At 36.9% G+C, this 9,132-nt stretch overlaps 1 protein-coding gene across 1 annotated transcript in view; it reads right to left on the reverse strand.

The window, feature by feature from the left end:
- Positions 1–8,510, reverse strand: part of LOC115422522 (heart- and neural crest derivatives-expressed protein 2-like) — a 49,670-nt gene extending 41,160 nt beyond the window's left edge. The window contains exon 1 of the mRNA XM_030138918.1: positions 8,445–8,510. The gene's annotated coding sequence lies outside the window, so the exon portion shown is untranslated. The remainder of the gene's footprint in view (positions 1–8,444) is intronic.
- Positions 8,511–9,132: the final 622 nt, after the last annotated feature.

A 9,132-nucleotide genomic window follows, 5' to 3' on the forward strand; every position in this document is an offset into this window, starting at 1 on the left:
AATGCTTATTTGGAATAATGCAGATATTTTGCAAAGCTGCCATTTTTCTTGATGTTTGGGCCTCTCGTGACAGTTTAGGTCACAAAAACAAAAGTGTAGATTTTTCTAAATAATGCCTTCACAGCTCCAGCTTTGCCCATGTCCACAGTAGAAAAACATCTAAATCTGACCAAGTGTATTTTTCTCATTCTAGTCCAAATATCCCATCACACTTAAAATCAGACAGAATCACCTAAAGAGGAACGTTTCAGCGAGATATAAGAACTGATTTATAGACAACATATCCGGAAAATCTGATTTCAAGAAATTATACCAAGATAATTTTCACTTGTTCCATTGGCTGATTTTTTTTTTTTTTTTTTGCTTAATTCAAGCAAAAAAGTGAAAATTATCTTGGTAAGATTTATTAAAACAAAATTTTCCAGATCTAATGTCTAAAAATCAGTTCTTATATCTCACTGAAAAGTTACTCTTCAGGTGATTATGTCTTATTTTAAGTGTGATGGGATATTTGGACTACAAATGACAAAAACACACATGGTAAGATTTGGATTTTTTCCAGCGTATTATTGCTTTGTGTGATGAATCTGCACCTGAAACATCAAATGCAGGTGTATAAATCAGTGTATGACCTGCAGTGACCCCGAAAATGGACCGGCGTTACAGACAAATCCACATCATGTAACTCACACAAATTCCATTTATTAACGGAGGAGGAACATATCTGTGTAGTAAAATATTAGTGTGGACAGGGTGTTAATGTGATGCCCTAAGTGTCAGTGTGTGATGAGTTTGGAATGAGAATGTGTAGGTGCATCTCTAAAGCATCTGCAAGATAAGGAAAAGGAAAGACCTACTGATAGCATCACCAGCCTGTGTAACGTGTGATGGATCGTTCATTTACGATCATTAGAGTCAGGTTTGTTATGTTGATGTCACCATTACTACTTGGAATAATGGGATATTTTTGCCCGAAGAGTATGCAGTACTTTCATACTATGTTGTACGATATATTCAAAGTTAGTCATGTTTTTGTGTTTGCTGTACTTGTCTCTCTTATTGTGTTGGTTTCTATGTTTTTATTCTGCTGTTATGCACTTGTGCTTCATCTGTCAAAGCAATTTGTAAACTCTGTTTTTAAAGGTGCTATATACATAAAGTTATTATTATTATTATTATTGTATGTAAACCATGAGATCACAGGTTGTAACAATATAAGACTTAATAGATTTAAGCCTGTTTTAGTGTTTTAGAATTCCAGTCACATATAAAGACATAAAATCAGCCTCTGACCCTTTTTAATCCAAATTTTAGTGGTTGGCCCTGGGCCGCCGCTAGCAATTGTGGGCCCCATGAAAGGTAAACGTGGGCCCTTCATAAAATTACGTATCATGTCAATTTGTCGGAGTGTGTCTGTGTGTGGGAGGTGGGGGGGTGGGGTGGGGGTGCAGTAGTCATATATGTGGGGGTGTGGCCCATAACTAACAGAACTAACGCTGGAGTGAAGCGAAAGTGAAACTTAACATTAGGGCTGTAAGAAAATATCGGTTCTGTAATATATCGCAATATTTCATTTCACAATACTGTATTAATATTAAAAAGTACTGTATCGATATTTTTAGGTATTTATTCATATTCATTTTTGGTTTTCTTTTTTGTTTATATTTTATTTATTCTTATTTCACACTCTTTTATTCAATAATGTTCGTTCCTTTGTTGGATTGAACTCAAATCCTGTTCTGATGTCAGTTGTGAACTAATAGAATCTGAACATTTGAACAGGATCTGAAACTGGAATGTCTGTAAAACAGAATTTCAGTTTGAACACAGTTGGAACATTTGGTGATAGAACATTAGATCCTGTTGGGATCAAATAAAAATGTGTTTAGGATTTGTGCAGACTTCTGCTGGAATTCAATTCTTCAAGGAAATAATCATTTTAAAAAAAGAAACAAACAAAAAATTGCCTTTTTAACAGTATCATGATATATCGTGATAGATTGTATCGTGATCCTAGTGTTCTGATTTGTATCGTATTGCCAGATTCTTGCCAATACACAGCCCTACTTAACATGCTTTCTACGTCCGACTCCCGGCTTCTAAGCCTCTATTGTACAACAGATCTTACACGGAATTTTCACAACTTCTAACCTGTATCCACTGGACCCACTGGACCCACTCCACTGGTCTATGGACCCCCCAGAAATGCTGGGCCCCATGAATTCGTCACATTTTCTCCCCCTTGTGGCGCCCCAGGGTTGGCCCATGCCCCACTCTTCTAGCAAGTTTCTTGAAATCAGTGCAGTTATTTTATGTGTACAATTAACACTAATGATTTTACATTAGAATATCAGGAATTAAATATTTGGTGCGATAAGCATTATGTGTTCATGTGTCTTGCTGTGCTCTCAGTCACCATCTTAAATTTCTTTTTTGTATTTAAATGCTAAATGCAGGTTATTCGTTTGACAGTTTGTGACCATCCATCTTCCTCTTCATCCAGCTCCACAGGTTTTCATTCAGGTCCACTCCTATATTCTTTCATATCTTTGTTTTCCAGAGCTGTAACTGGTTTGCTCTAGATTGAATGACTGGAAAACTTCCTTTTTTTTTTTTTTTTTTTTTTTAAATCTTAACCCTCTATAGGTCACTCATAGAAATACTCTGAAATTCAACATTTCAACCTTAGTGTGTTATTGGAGGATATAACAAGGCTGTATTACTTTTGTGAAATTAAAAAAAAAAAAAAAATTGTATGTAGAAAATCAAGATCAGTGACGTTAGCCTAACATATTTGATTCCTTGCCTGTATGTGGCAAATAAATAAATCCATGAAAAATACAGTATATGAAAAAATACAACAAAAACACATGTATGGTGAAAGGAACATCCCTTTTAGAACATTAGACCAATATGTGCGGGTCCAGACCCCTGTCCACATCCACATGACCCCTTTGAACATCAGTCCTTACATTAGTTCCATTACTGCATGGAACTGAACACAGCAGGTCCACTCACTGTTCATGCACAGGTGGACCTGACAGACCCTGGAGACCACATTGGACCTGACAGACCCTGGAGACCACATTGGACCTGACAGACCCTGGAGACCACATTGGACCTGACAGACCCTGGAGACCACACTGGACCTGACAGACCCTGGACCCTGGAGACCAGATTGGACCTGACAGACCCTGGAGACCACACTGGACCTGACAGACCCTGGAGACCACACTGGACCTGACAGACCCTGGAGACCACATTGGACCTGACAGACCCTGGAGACCACACTGGACCTGACAGACCCTGGAGACCACATTGGACCTGACAGACCCTGGAGACCACATTGGACCTCAGATTGTCTGCACTGGAACTGTTACTGTCACTGTCTTGTAATGTGAATGTTTGCGGAAATTACCAAAAATAGTCACTTGCCCGATGAATGGTTCATAAAATAAAAATCTTGGTAAAGCAGGTTAGTCCAGAGGTCCTCCTAGCCAAAAACCTGTGTGAAAACATTCCCTCCTCATCGGTGCCTCAGTGTCTGGGATCAAAGCGAGGGACTAAATGCAGGAAGAAGGTCCTGAAAATGGCCTCGTCTGCTCAAATATCAAAAAGCTAGCGTGCTTTGCTGCTCGACATCCCCATCTGCAAAGTGCTACAGGACACATTTAGCCCTGACGTGCAGAGTGTGCCTTGGACTGAGCTCAAATCACATTATCACCATATTTCACCGGTGACCGTCCATTTCCTTCCAAACGATCTCGCTGTGGTCCTATGATTATGATTGCTGCGTTATCATCTGCCAGAAATTAAGCATGACATTAGCTGATGGAGAGCTTGTATCAGCTGATCAGCTTCAGCTGCTTGTGATACGCTTCAGTGGCTTCACCAGTGTGTGGTCGAAAAGGTGTGATCACAGACGTGCAGGTGTTCAGCACACACACTTTCAGATCCAGCTTCAGCCTCAGTTTACACCAAGCTTCTAATAGTTTGGGATTTTTCATTCTAGTTTAGTTTTATTTCGTTTGGACTTTTTTTTCTCTAATTCAGTTCGTTTTAATTTGTTTTTAGAGCAGGTTTGATAGTTTTTATTAGTTTTCGTTATTTTCTGAATGCTTAGTTGTAGTTCAGTTGTAGTTTAGTTGTAGTTTAGTTGTAGTTTAGTTGTAGTTCAGTTGTAGTTCAGTTGTAGTTCAGTGGTCTCTTTTCTCTTCTTCTCTGTGCTCCTATTCAAATCAATCCCAGACAGGACTCTGCTGCTTTAGTCTCCATGTTTCCAGGTAGAGTGGGGACCAGAAGACGACTGGAAACCACAAGTGAACACAAGTGACGGAGCAAAAAGTGTCGTATGGAGACAGCACAGAAAACTGAGAGAGACAAAGAAATCCATTTAACATCAATCTGACATTGACAAAGACCAAAACCAAGGGAATTTGATCCAGAATTTGTATCTGTTTTAGTTAGTTTAATAAACACACAGTACAGTTTCAGTTAGTTTTCATTTTTTTTCTTTTAATTCTAGTTTTTATTTATGTCAGTTAATGAAAAGATTTTTACAATTCTAGTTTTTGTCATTTCGTTCGTTTTCGTTAACAATAATAACCTTGGTTTACATGACAATGCTCTTGGGGGAAACCGTCAAAATATTTGATCAGATGTGTCTTCGTTTAGACGGCAACAGCGTTTTGGGGGGTTGAAAACACAAAAAAGTGAAACCACCTTCCAGAGTGGAAATCTTACAAACACTCCACTCTCACATCACCGTCTAAAGCAGTGGTTTCCAACCTTTTTTGGCTCGTGAACCTATTTTAACATTACAAATTTCTGGCAATGGAACAGAGCACAGACATTTTTTTTGCTAAAATTAATTCGGTTTTGATCATGTAATAATTTGCTATACTATGTGGCAAATAAACATTAATTTTAGATGACATTTAGTCTGTATAATGTGTATTATTGTGGACAGAGGCAGTAAATCCAGGTGTAGATTACTGCACAAAGGCTCAGGATCTGTCCAGTCATTCCAGCTGTGATTTACAAGGAGGACAATTAATACTGAACAAACAAGAACTGAAACTATGAATTATGAAAGAGCTGCAGCATCTGAAACTGACCACAGTGAACATTTGACACACAAACAGAACCACAGTGCTGCACTTTGTCTGGTATGGATTGGGATTGGCTCTGTCAACTCAACATAGATTTTTTTTATTAGCAAGTTTTTCTTAATTTTTTATCAGTTACTACAAATTTCAGGCGACCCCATTTGAATTCCAGGCGACCCCATGTGGGGTCCCGACCCCAAGGTTTAAAAATTGTATTTTCTCGTTGTGTAGAGTTTACATCACAGTCACACATCAGTACAGGAAAACAACATGTCAGATTATTTCCCTGTGACGGACCTTCAAGTTGCGCTTGCTGCAAAATTGTCAGTTTTTGTGCGCTGCTTCGCCATTTTCTGTTTCCTGTTTCATGACTGTATTTTGTGCTAGGAGAGAACAGAAAAAGAAGAAGAAAAGTTCTAGGCGCTTGGTCTTGGTCAAAAATTAATATTCATATAATATTATCCTCTGCATTTTGCATTTTTTAAAAGTGAAAATCAGTTATTTTCCTATATTTAAGTCACTGATCATGTAGATGTTCATAAAAGCTCAAATTAAAGTTAAGGGTTGTTATGTTAGAAGTAAAGAAAACTGAACAGATATAGTGACTTTATCTGAACACAAACCCAGTGTGTCCATCCACTGTCATTGATCCAACTGCATGGGTTTGACTGGGGAATCAATGTTGTAGAAGATGATGGTGTTTCCATGGTAACTATGGAGCCTCTGAACGTCCAAACGGGTCATATCTGATGACCATGAAAAGACAAACTGTATTTTATACCAGTTATTGACATGTATTGATAGGGTTAGTGGATCAGAAGTTATTAAATATTCTAGATCGGAGGATGATTTTGTTTACCAGTGGCTGTTTGGGCCTTCATGGGTTAATGTTTTTAAGGTATCTTATACATTTTTCTCATAAATACACACATAGCTTTATGTATATTTCTATATATTCATTATAAGTTTTCCACTAGGGGAATGTCAGAAGTGAATTTATTCTAATTTATTCTAACAGTATCTTGAAGTAGAACTGACTCAGAGATGAACATTCCTTAAGACAAATACCCATATTCTCATTAATTCATAGAATTTCACATTTTCAGCCAATACTACACCGTGGAAAGTAAAGCTAAGGTCAAGGTCAAGGTTACTTTATTTGTACCCGTAGGTAGATTTGTTTTGCAGTCGAGGTGATTGCTTTGGTATTACAACAATACATACACTGAACATGTAAGACAGGTACTTGATCACGCTCACAGACAGGACAAAAAGTGCTCAGTGTTCCACCATTCATCAGTACAGCAGCATGGATAAGGAAAAGAATAAAATAAGTAAATAAGATCAAATAAATAAAAACAAGATGCCATAGAAAACAATAAAAACCAGAAAAGATAGGAACAATTCAGGATAAAAACCAGGATAAGAACATAAAATTTAAAAATTTAAAAAATTTGAAGTCACAATAATAATAAAAAAATAGAGCAAATAGAAATTTTTGACTGAATTTTAATTTTAATTGCCCTACTTTGGTCTTGACTATGGAATACTGTCTGACAAATGTTTGTGTGATTCCGCTGAAGTTAATTCTGAATGACTACAGCAAAAACATGAATATAAACCAAACAGAATAAAGAATAGAAACGATGGATGTTGACAGTGAATATGAGAAATCTTGAGGTTTGACCAGATCATTTTGTTTCAAAAACAACCATTTTCTCTTAAATACTCAGTGGTCACCAGTGTTATTTTATTGTATTTTTCTACCATAGTTCTTCCAACTCATTTTCCTGATCTTTTAGAGAGCTGAGGCTGTGCACACTTGTCTCACACAAATTACATTCATATGTAACTAATTTGCAAATCCAATTATGTTTTGTAATAAATGTGATACTGCTTTCATTACATATTGTTACAAATGTAATGTATGCCTTAATTTTCTTGCAGGTCAACTTCATTTCTCATTTGTGATATCTGTTGTATTTTCTGTGCAGACCAGAGGAGGCTGGGGTGGGTTCACATCATGACTCCTGTGGGGGGTTTAGGGAGTTACAGCACTTGGTTTAAAGAGGAACGAATGGTCATGGTTTGGTTTAGATATTAATAATTAGATTGAGTCATTTTAATCAGATCTTTAATAAGGCTCTTTCTGTATTAGCCCATAAAGACCCAGTGGTACTTCTGTGGCAGTTCTCAAATGGATTTTCCTCTATATTTCACCTTTCTTAAGTGATTTATCACCATTTATTGAACTACTATACTCTTTAAGTATTTTTAGTGTAAATCATGTATTTTCTCATATTTAAATCATTGATCATGTAGATGTTCATTAAAGCTCAGAGTTATTAGAACAAATCAGAAATGAATGAGGAAAAAAAGTGACCTTTTCAGCAAAAATATCTTTAACTAAACATAAACACACTAGTCTCCATCCACTGTCATTGTTCCAACTCCATGGGTTTGACTGGTGAATCAAAGTTGTAGAAGATGACGGTGTTTCCACGGTAACTACGGAGCCTCTGAACGTCCAAATGGGTCATATCTGATGACCATGAAAAGATGATGAACTGTATTTGACACCAGTTATTGACATGGATTGATAGGATTAGTGGATCAACAGGAATTAAACAGTTTAGATCAGCAGGTGGTTTTGGTCAGTGGTAACTGTTCTTAGAACTATTCCAGATGAAAACACTTCTAGCCTGGGAGGGATTTTGGAGTATGATTACTCCAAAAGTACACAGTAAAAGTAGTTTACAGTGTTTGTGCTAATAGTATATGAAGTACCAACAACAAATATACCAGATTTACGAGGTATTTGTTGGAAAAATCCATTTTATTCATCACTAAATTTAGTCTTAAAGCCCATTTCAGATGAAAACTCTTCTAGCCTGGAAGGGATTTTAGAGTATGATTACTCCAAAAGTACACACTAAAAGTAGTTTATATTGTTTGTGCAAATAGTATATTAAGTACTAATACCAAATATACTAGATTCATGTGGTACTTACTGGAAAAATAAATTTTATTCATCATTGAATTTAGTCTTTAACTCTACTTCAAAGACACTTGTAGCCTGGGAGGGATTTTGGAGTATGATTACTCCAAAAGTACACAGTAAAAGTAGTTTACAGTGTTTGTACTAATAGTATATGAAGTAATAATACCAAAAGTACCAAATTAGTGAAACACTTAAGGAGGAAAAGGTTGTATTTCATGCTTTAAAACCATTGAAGCCAACTCACTTTCTGTAATTACTAGGTAAACAGTACAAATAAAAACACCAGCGGCTGCTTGGACCACAGTTTTATCACAGGCTGAACTAGGGGTTCTTACCTTTGAGTGATGGCTGTGTTTGCACAATTCTCTGGTTGAACTGAGTACAAATCCTGCCCCAGCCACTGCAGAAGTGTCCATGAGCCTGAGCAGATGTGTAGTTTTCAACTGTTGAAAAGTGTCCATAGTTGTGCTGGAAACCACAGTTCATGTCCATGGGAGAGTCGGCGGCAGCAGTGCTGTGTGCGCTTTACACATGGCTTTTCTTCCAGGTTCTGTGACTCCATGTCTGTTTACAGAGGCCAGCTTAGCCAAGTACCCATCCCTGGCATCTTTGCTAAGTTTCTCTTGGTATAGTATCCGCTGGTTCTTCTTTTTCTTCTGCATTTTTCAATTTCCTTTCCTCTCCTCTCCATTCATAAACAGTGTTTGTTGTTGCTCGCTTCCCCATTAAAATGGCGCCGGGGGCGTGTCTGTGATGTCATTGTCTTTTTTTTTCCCCTCCAACTTTATTGAAACTACATGTGCATACAAAACATTGAGAAATTCAAGATGTCAAAAGGAAAAATCGTCCAAACAAATAAATTAACATAATGGAAAGACTTACAGACACAAAGAAAAAATAAGACAAACAATAATAAAAATAATAACTTAAAATATAAATATCTCAGAAAAAAAAAAATACATCAGAGAGTAAATTCAGTCCATTTTAAAGAATATATAAATTGTCAGAGTGTTTGTGCTTTTC

The sequence above is a fragment of the Sphaeramia orbicularis genome, chromosome 1, assembly GCF_902148855.1.
Source record: "Sphaeramia orbicularis chromosome 1, fSphaOr1.1, whole genome shotgun sequence".
NCBI lineage: Eukaryota > Metazoa > Chordata > Actinopteri > Kurtiformes > Apogonidae > Sphaeramia > Sphaeramia orbicularis.